This window comes from Colobus angolensis, unplaced genomic scaffold (genome assembly GCF_000951035.1).
Source record: "Colobus angolensis palliatus isolate OR3802 unplaced genomic scaffold, Cang.pa_1.0 Scaffold119, whole genome shotgun sequence".
Classification (NCBI taxonomy): Eukaryota; Metazoa; Chordata; class Mammalia; order Primates; family Cercopithecidae; genus Colobus; species Colobus angolensis.
In genome coordinates, this window is record NW_012113030.1 from 4,313,707 (window position 1) to 4,320,717 (window position 7,011).

General features: G+C 43.3%; 1 pseudogene; it reads left to right on the plus strand.

The window, feature by feature from the left end:
- The first annotated feature begins 440 nt into the window (after window positions 1–440).
- On the plus strand, window positions 441–4,882 carry LOC105500941 (annotated as a pseudogene).
- Window positions 4,883–7,011: the final 2,129 nt, after the last annotated feature.

The window sequence follows — 7,011 nt, forward strand, 5'->3', positions numbered from 1 at the left end:
CCCAACACTTTGGGAGGCAGAGGCAGGCGGATCACAAGGTCAGGAGTTTGAGACCATCCTGGCCAACATAGTGAAACCCCATCTCTACTAAAAATACAAAAATGAGATGGGTGTGGTGGCACGCTCCTGTAGTCCCAGCTACAGGCAGTAGCAGGAGAAATGCTTGAACCTGGGAGGCAGAGCTTGCAGTGAGCCAAGACCACGCCATTGCACTCCAGCCTGGGTGACAGAGTGAGACTCCGTCTCAACAACAAAAAAAAAAGATAGCAGCACCAAACGTGTTTCCCTTTCTATAATGTGTATACTAAAGTTGTTTTGGAAGGTGGAAGAGGATGAGTTTGCTTGTCAAATTGTAATACAATCCTAAGGAGGGCAATGGGAATCGAAAGCTAAAAATTAGTGTAGGCTTCTAAATAAAGTAGGTTCACGGTGCTACCTTAATGAAGATTCTTGACAGCACACCATGTGAACAGCAGGGGTAATGTTATAAAGGTGGAATAAGTACACCCACAAAAAGCGACAAGATCTAAGAATGAGTAGGGTAAAAAGACATAGATCTTAGTCCATTTAGGCTGCTAAAATAACATGCCCTCAACTGGGTAGCTCATAAACAACAGAAATTTATTTCCCACTGTTCTGGAGGCTGAAAAGTCCAGGATCAAGATGCCAACTGATGTGGTGTCCGGTGAGGACCTGCTTTCTGATTCATAGATGGTGCCTTCTAACTGTGTTCTCACATGGCGAAAGGGGCTGGCCAACTCTCTGGGGTCTCTTTTACAAGGGTACTAATCCCATTCATGAGAGGCCAGCCCTCATGACCTATTCACCTCCCAAAGGCCCTATCTCCTCATACCTTAGCAGTTAAAATTTCAACCTATGAGTTTGGGGGGAGACAAATATTCAGACCATAGCAACATTGATGAGAAGATCCACAGAAATCCTGGAATTCAGTGAGGAATAAATCAAAGTATACTACCTTTGGTAGTTTCATTCATTTCATGGTTTCCAGAAAGGCATCTTTAACATCCAGCTCAATTAAGTCTTTTTAAAAACTCATCATTCCGAGCCAGGCGCAGTGGCTCACACCAGTAATCCCAGCACTTTGGGAAGCCAAGGTGGGCAGATCATGAGGTCAGGAGATCAAGACCATCCTGGCTAACACAGTGAAACCCTGTCTCTACTAAAAATACAAAAAATTAGCCGGGCATGGTGGCGGGCGCCTGTAGTCCCAGCTACTCATCCCAGCTACTTGGGAGGCTGAGGCAGGAGAATGGTGTGAACCCAGGAGGCAGAGCTTGCAGTGAGCCAAGATCGCCCCACTGCACTCCAGCCTGGAGGACAGAGCGAGATTCCATTTCAAAGCAAAAACAAAACAAAACAAACAAACAAAAACTTATCATTCCTTTGTTTTCAGTTGATCAAAGGTTTTGGTTCCCTATTACAATGAAATAGATGTTAGGATGCATAACAAACTCAGTTGCATCTGTCTTTATGTGCTTTAAGATGAATGACTTTAAATCCAGGCACAGTGGTTCACGCCTGTAACCCCAGCACTTTGGGAGGCTGAGGCAGGTGAATCACAAGGTCAGGAGTTCAAGACCAGCCTGGCCAAGACGGTGACACCCCGTCTCTACTAAAAATACAAAAATTAGCCGGTCGCAGTGGCAGGTGCCTGTAATCCCAGCTACTCAGGAGGCTGAGGCAGGAGAATCACTTGAATACGGGAGGCAAAGGTTGCAGTGAGCCAAGATCACGCCACTGCACTCCAGCCTGGGTGACAGAGCGAGACGCCATCTCAAAAAAAAAAAAAAGATTAATGACTTTAATTCTTGGATATACTATCAGGATCAGGATCTACTGGACCCAACTTTAGCCTTTCAGGGTTGTTTTTTTGTTTTTGAGCTCTATTCTTAAGGATTGATATTTCATGATTTTTATTCCTTCACAGAAGTCTTCCAAACAACAAAGAGAAAATTTATTTTCTGAAAAAAATAGATATGGTGACTCACACCTGTAATCCTAGCAGTTTGGGAAGCTGAAGGGGGAGGATCAGTTGAGCCCAGGAGTTCAAGACCAGCCAGGGAAATGTGGAGAAACCCAATCTCGACCAAAAAAAGAAATAGAAAAATTAGCAGAGCATGGTAGTGTGCACCTTTAATCCCAGCTACTCAGGAGGCTGAGGTGGGAGAGTCACCTCAACCCGGGGAGGTCAAGGCTACAGTGACCCATGATGGCGCCGTTGCACGACTGTGGCACTGCCTGGGCAACAGAGTGAGATTCAGTCTCAAAAATAAAATGCATAAAATTAAAAATAGAATAAAACTCATTCTATTTGCAATTCCCATATAGGTCTATTGGACTCTTATAAATCTAGAACACATCATGGGATTTACTAATTTTTTTTTTTTGTATGTTGAAACATTATGCTACTTCATCATCCATAGAATTATTTCATCCTTACTGATGAATTATTCCAAGCTATGCTTTAAAAAAGATGAAAGTCATCGGGCGCAATGGCTCACACCTGTAATCCCAATACTTTGGGAGGCCAAGGCGGGTGGATCACGAGGTCAAGAGATCGAGACCATCCTGGCCAACATGGTGAAACCCCGTCTCTATTAAAAATATAAAAATTAGCTGGGCGTGGTGGTGGGCACCTGTAGTCCCAGCTACTCGGGAGGCTGAGGCAAGAGAATTGCTTGAACCCGGGAGGTGGAGGTTGCAGTGAGCCGAGATCACGCCATTGCACTCCAATCTGGGCGACACAGCAAGATGCTGTCTCAAAAAAAAAAAGATGAAAGTCAGGCTGGCACAGTGGCTCACGCCTGTTATTCCAGGGATTTCACCATGTTGGCCAGGCTGGTCTTGAACTCCTGGCTTCAAGTGATCCGCCCACCTCAGCCTCCCAAAGTGCTGGGATTACAAGCGCGAGCCACTGCACCTGGCCTCTTCTTTTCTTTTTTAATAGGGATGGAGTCTTGCTATGTTGCCCAGGTTGGAATTGAACTCCTGGACTCAAGGGATTCTCCCACCTCGGCCTTTCAAAGTGTTGGGATTATAGGTATGAACCACCACACCTGTAATTTTTTCTAGTATGCTGGTTACAAGGCTTCAACCTGAGGAAGAGTAGAAAGAGAATGGAATTTTTTTTTAAGTCCTGTGAAAGGAAGGTCAGAACATCTAAGACATTGTAAAAAATATAAAATCTCATGTAAGCTCCCTTCAAAAAAAAGTCTTTTAAAAGCATATACTCCAAAGTTCACTACTTCCTCAAACTGGCATTTCTTAAAATGCCAGAGACTAAAAAGAGAGGGAAAGATCCTGCGGTCAAATAAAGATGTGTAGCCAAGAACATTTCTTAAAGATATTTGAGCTTGCAACTTTTTTCCCAGGGACTATCTTGAGTCAAGTACTCTAAGCACCCTATGAAAGACTTTGCCTTCTACCATTAAATATTAGTTAATACATAACAGCCAGTAATCTTCCCACTTCAGAACCCACAGATATTTCTGAACTGTGGTTCCAGCACTACAGTCGGTGAAGTATAATGTCAGTTTCTTGGAATTGTAGATGTTAACCACCAGATGGAGCTTTCACCTCTACTTTTCCTTTTTAGGTTTACTCTGTTTTCCAGTATTGATGAAGCACTTGTAGTTTTTTTCTAACATGGATTCTCTTCCATTTGTTCAGATACTAACAGGTTAAGGCACTGGCCAACTATTTTTGGAGTAGTCACTTGAAAAAGCAATATTCAGATTCTTCTAATTTTTAATTTTCAGCATCAATAGTGTGTTAAAGTTATATTCATGGAGGCCGGGCGCGGTGGCTCAAGCCTGTAATCCCAGCACTTTGGGAGGCCGAGACGGGTGGATCACGAGGTCAGGAGATCGAGACCATCCTGAGCTACACGGTGAAACCCCGTCTCTACTAAAAAAAAAAATACAAAAACTAGCCGGGCGAGTATTTGTGGCCTGGCCCAGTGGGTCACACCTGTAATCCCAGCACTTTGGTAGGCCAAGGTGAGTAGATCACTTGAGTCCGGGAGATCAAGGCTGTGGTGAGCCAAGATCATACCACTGCACTCCAGCCTGGGCGACAGAGCTAGACTCCGCCTCCAAAAAAAAAAAAAAGTTATATTCATGGAATAACATCTGTTTGATCCTCTATTCTGCACTCATAATGACTACAATTGTATTAAATATAATAAGGCTAATTAATAAGTCACATGGAAATTACACAATTTTAAACTCAAATAAGCCTTTGTGATCATTTAGTCTAATCCCCATACACGACAAATGAATGTGAGGACAAGAGAAGTGGCACACTTAACAACACCCTAGGCCAGGGTGCTGATGCTCATTTAAAACCTACAACACTGGCTTTGCAGACACCACTGCCAGGAGCCCTGTACTGTGTTCTTTGACATCGTTGGGGTTCACCATGATGGCGAGCCCTTGGGCCGCATCTCCTTCAAGCAGTTTGCAGAAAAGCTTCCAAAGACAGCAGAAAACTCATGATCTGAGCACTGGAGAGAAAGGATTGGATTATAAGTGTTCCTTCTTTCACAGAATTATTCCAGGGTTTATGTGTCAGGATGGTGACTTCACACACCATAATGGCACTGGTGGCAAGTCCGTCTACGGGAAGAAATTTAATAACGAGAACTTCACCCTAAAACATACAGGTCCTGGCATCTTGTCCATGGCAAATGCTGGACCCATCACAAACAGTTCCCAGTTTTTCATCTGCCAAGACTGAGTAGCTAGATGGCAAGCATGTGGTCTCTGGCAACGTGAAAGAAGGCATGAATATTGTGGAGGCCATGGAGCGCTTTGGGTCCAGTGGCAAGACCAGCAAGATCACCATTGCTGACTGTGGATAACTCTAACAAGTTTGACATGTTTTATCTTAACCACCAGACCATTCTGTCTGTAGCTCAGCAGAGCACCCCTCCACCCCATTTGCTCGCAATATCCTATAATCTTTGTGCTCTCACTGCAGTTTCCTTTGGGCTCCATGTTTTCCTTGTTTCCGTCCGTGCCTAGCTGGATTGCAGAGTTAAGTTTATGATTATGAAATAAAAACTAAGTAACAAAAAACCTACAACACTGGATTTTCATTTCATGCCTGTCTTTTCCTCTTTAAATGCTGACAGTACTAGATTTTCTAACTCTTGTTCAAATAGCAATTGTTTATCTTATTTTATATATTTTTTTCAGACAGAGTCTCACTGTGTCACCTAGCCTGGAGTACAGTGGCAGGATCACAGCTTATTGCAGCCTCAACCTCCTGGGCTCAGGTGATCTTTCCACCTAAGCCTCCTGGGCAGCTGGGACTTACAGATTCGTGCCAGGATGCCCAGCTAATTTTTGTATTTTTTGTATAGATGGGATTCACCCATGTTGCACAGGCTGGTCTCAAACTCCTGGGCTCAAGTGATCCTCCGACCTCAGTCTCCCAAAGTGCTGGGATTACAGGCGTGACTCACCATGCTTGGCCCAAATAGCAGTCTTCTCTATTCCACAGAGTGCCCCAACAGTGGTATACTCCAATATCTCTTCATTCTGCCACTCTGACCAATCCCAGAATTTAAGAGTTAAGTTAATAAAACTAAACAAATGAGGGGCTGGGCGTGGTGGCTCACAACTGTAATCCCAGCACTTTTGGAGGCCAAGGCGGGCTGATCATGAGGTCAGGAGATCAAGACCATCCTGGCTAGCACGGTGAAACCCCGTCTCTACTGAAAATAGAAAAATTTGCCAGGCATGATGGCAGGTGCCTGTAATCCCAGCTACTCGGGAGGCTGAGGCAGGAGAATGGCATGAACCCGAAGGCGGAGCTTGCAGTGAGCCAAGATCATGCCACTGCACTCCAGCCTGGGTGACAGAGCGAGACTCGTCTCAAAAAAAAAAAACTAAACAAATGAAATTTGTTGATTTGCCCTTAAATCGTTTACAGTGGCCCAAAGAAAACATAAGTATCTACTGGCAGGTTTATTTTTCTTTTTATCTTTTATTTATTTGATTTGTAAAGAACATAAGAGTGATTAAAAAGCCATATCACAAAGGAGGGAAATCCCACTCTAAAAGGGAACAGATTTGCATTTTTACTTTAAAAGAGGAGTAAAGTTTTTGTTTCATGTTCCATAATTAAACTAGACCTTGTCTTGATTTTCCAACATCAAGTCAGCATTCTCTCTTAGTGGATCTGGACCTCAGAGCCAGAGGATAGCATTCTCAGACAATGGAGATAAGGAGACTACTCATGCCTACATGGCAATGTACTAAGACTAGGAAGCAAACTGGATCTCTCTGCATTTAATCTTCATTGCCTCTCTCTAATTTATGGCCAGTGGATCATAAAGACTCACAGGAACCTTCCCTGGGACTTTTTTTGTTGTGTTTTTTGTTTTTGCTAATCTTTACTCAGCTGTATCTTGTACAGCATAGAGATTTAGAGCAATGACTTGGTGCCGAGGATAGAATCTCAATTCCATTACTTCCTTGTTGTATGATCTGGGCATGTTGCAGTTTCTTCACCTGCAAATGAAGATAACAATAGTAACTACCACTTAAATTGCATGTATTGTGAAGATTAAATGAGATAATCCATGTGAAAGATTTAGCCCTGAGAAAGAGAAAAACAGCGCCAGAGAGCTGGAATGTGGCAAAACCCTGTGTCTTCTAAAAATACAAAAATTAGCCAGGCGTGGTGGCCTCAGAAGGCTGAGGCAGAAGACTCGCTCAAACACAGGAGAGGCGGAGGTTGCAGTGAGCAGAGATCACAACTGCACTGCAGCCTGGGCAACAGGCGACAGAACAAGATTGTGTTTCAAAAAAAAAAAAAAAAAAATCCCACCTGGAACGCCTCTTAAAATGTCAGTTTCTTAGCCCCACACCCCATCAGCAGAAACAAAAGCTCTGGAAGAAAGAGCTATAAAATACAGGACTCTATATTTTAAATAATTTCTTCCAGTTTTTTTTTTCTTTTTCTTTTTCTTTTTTTTTTTTT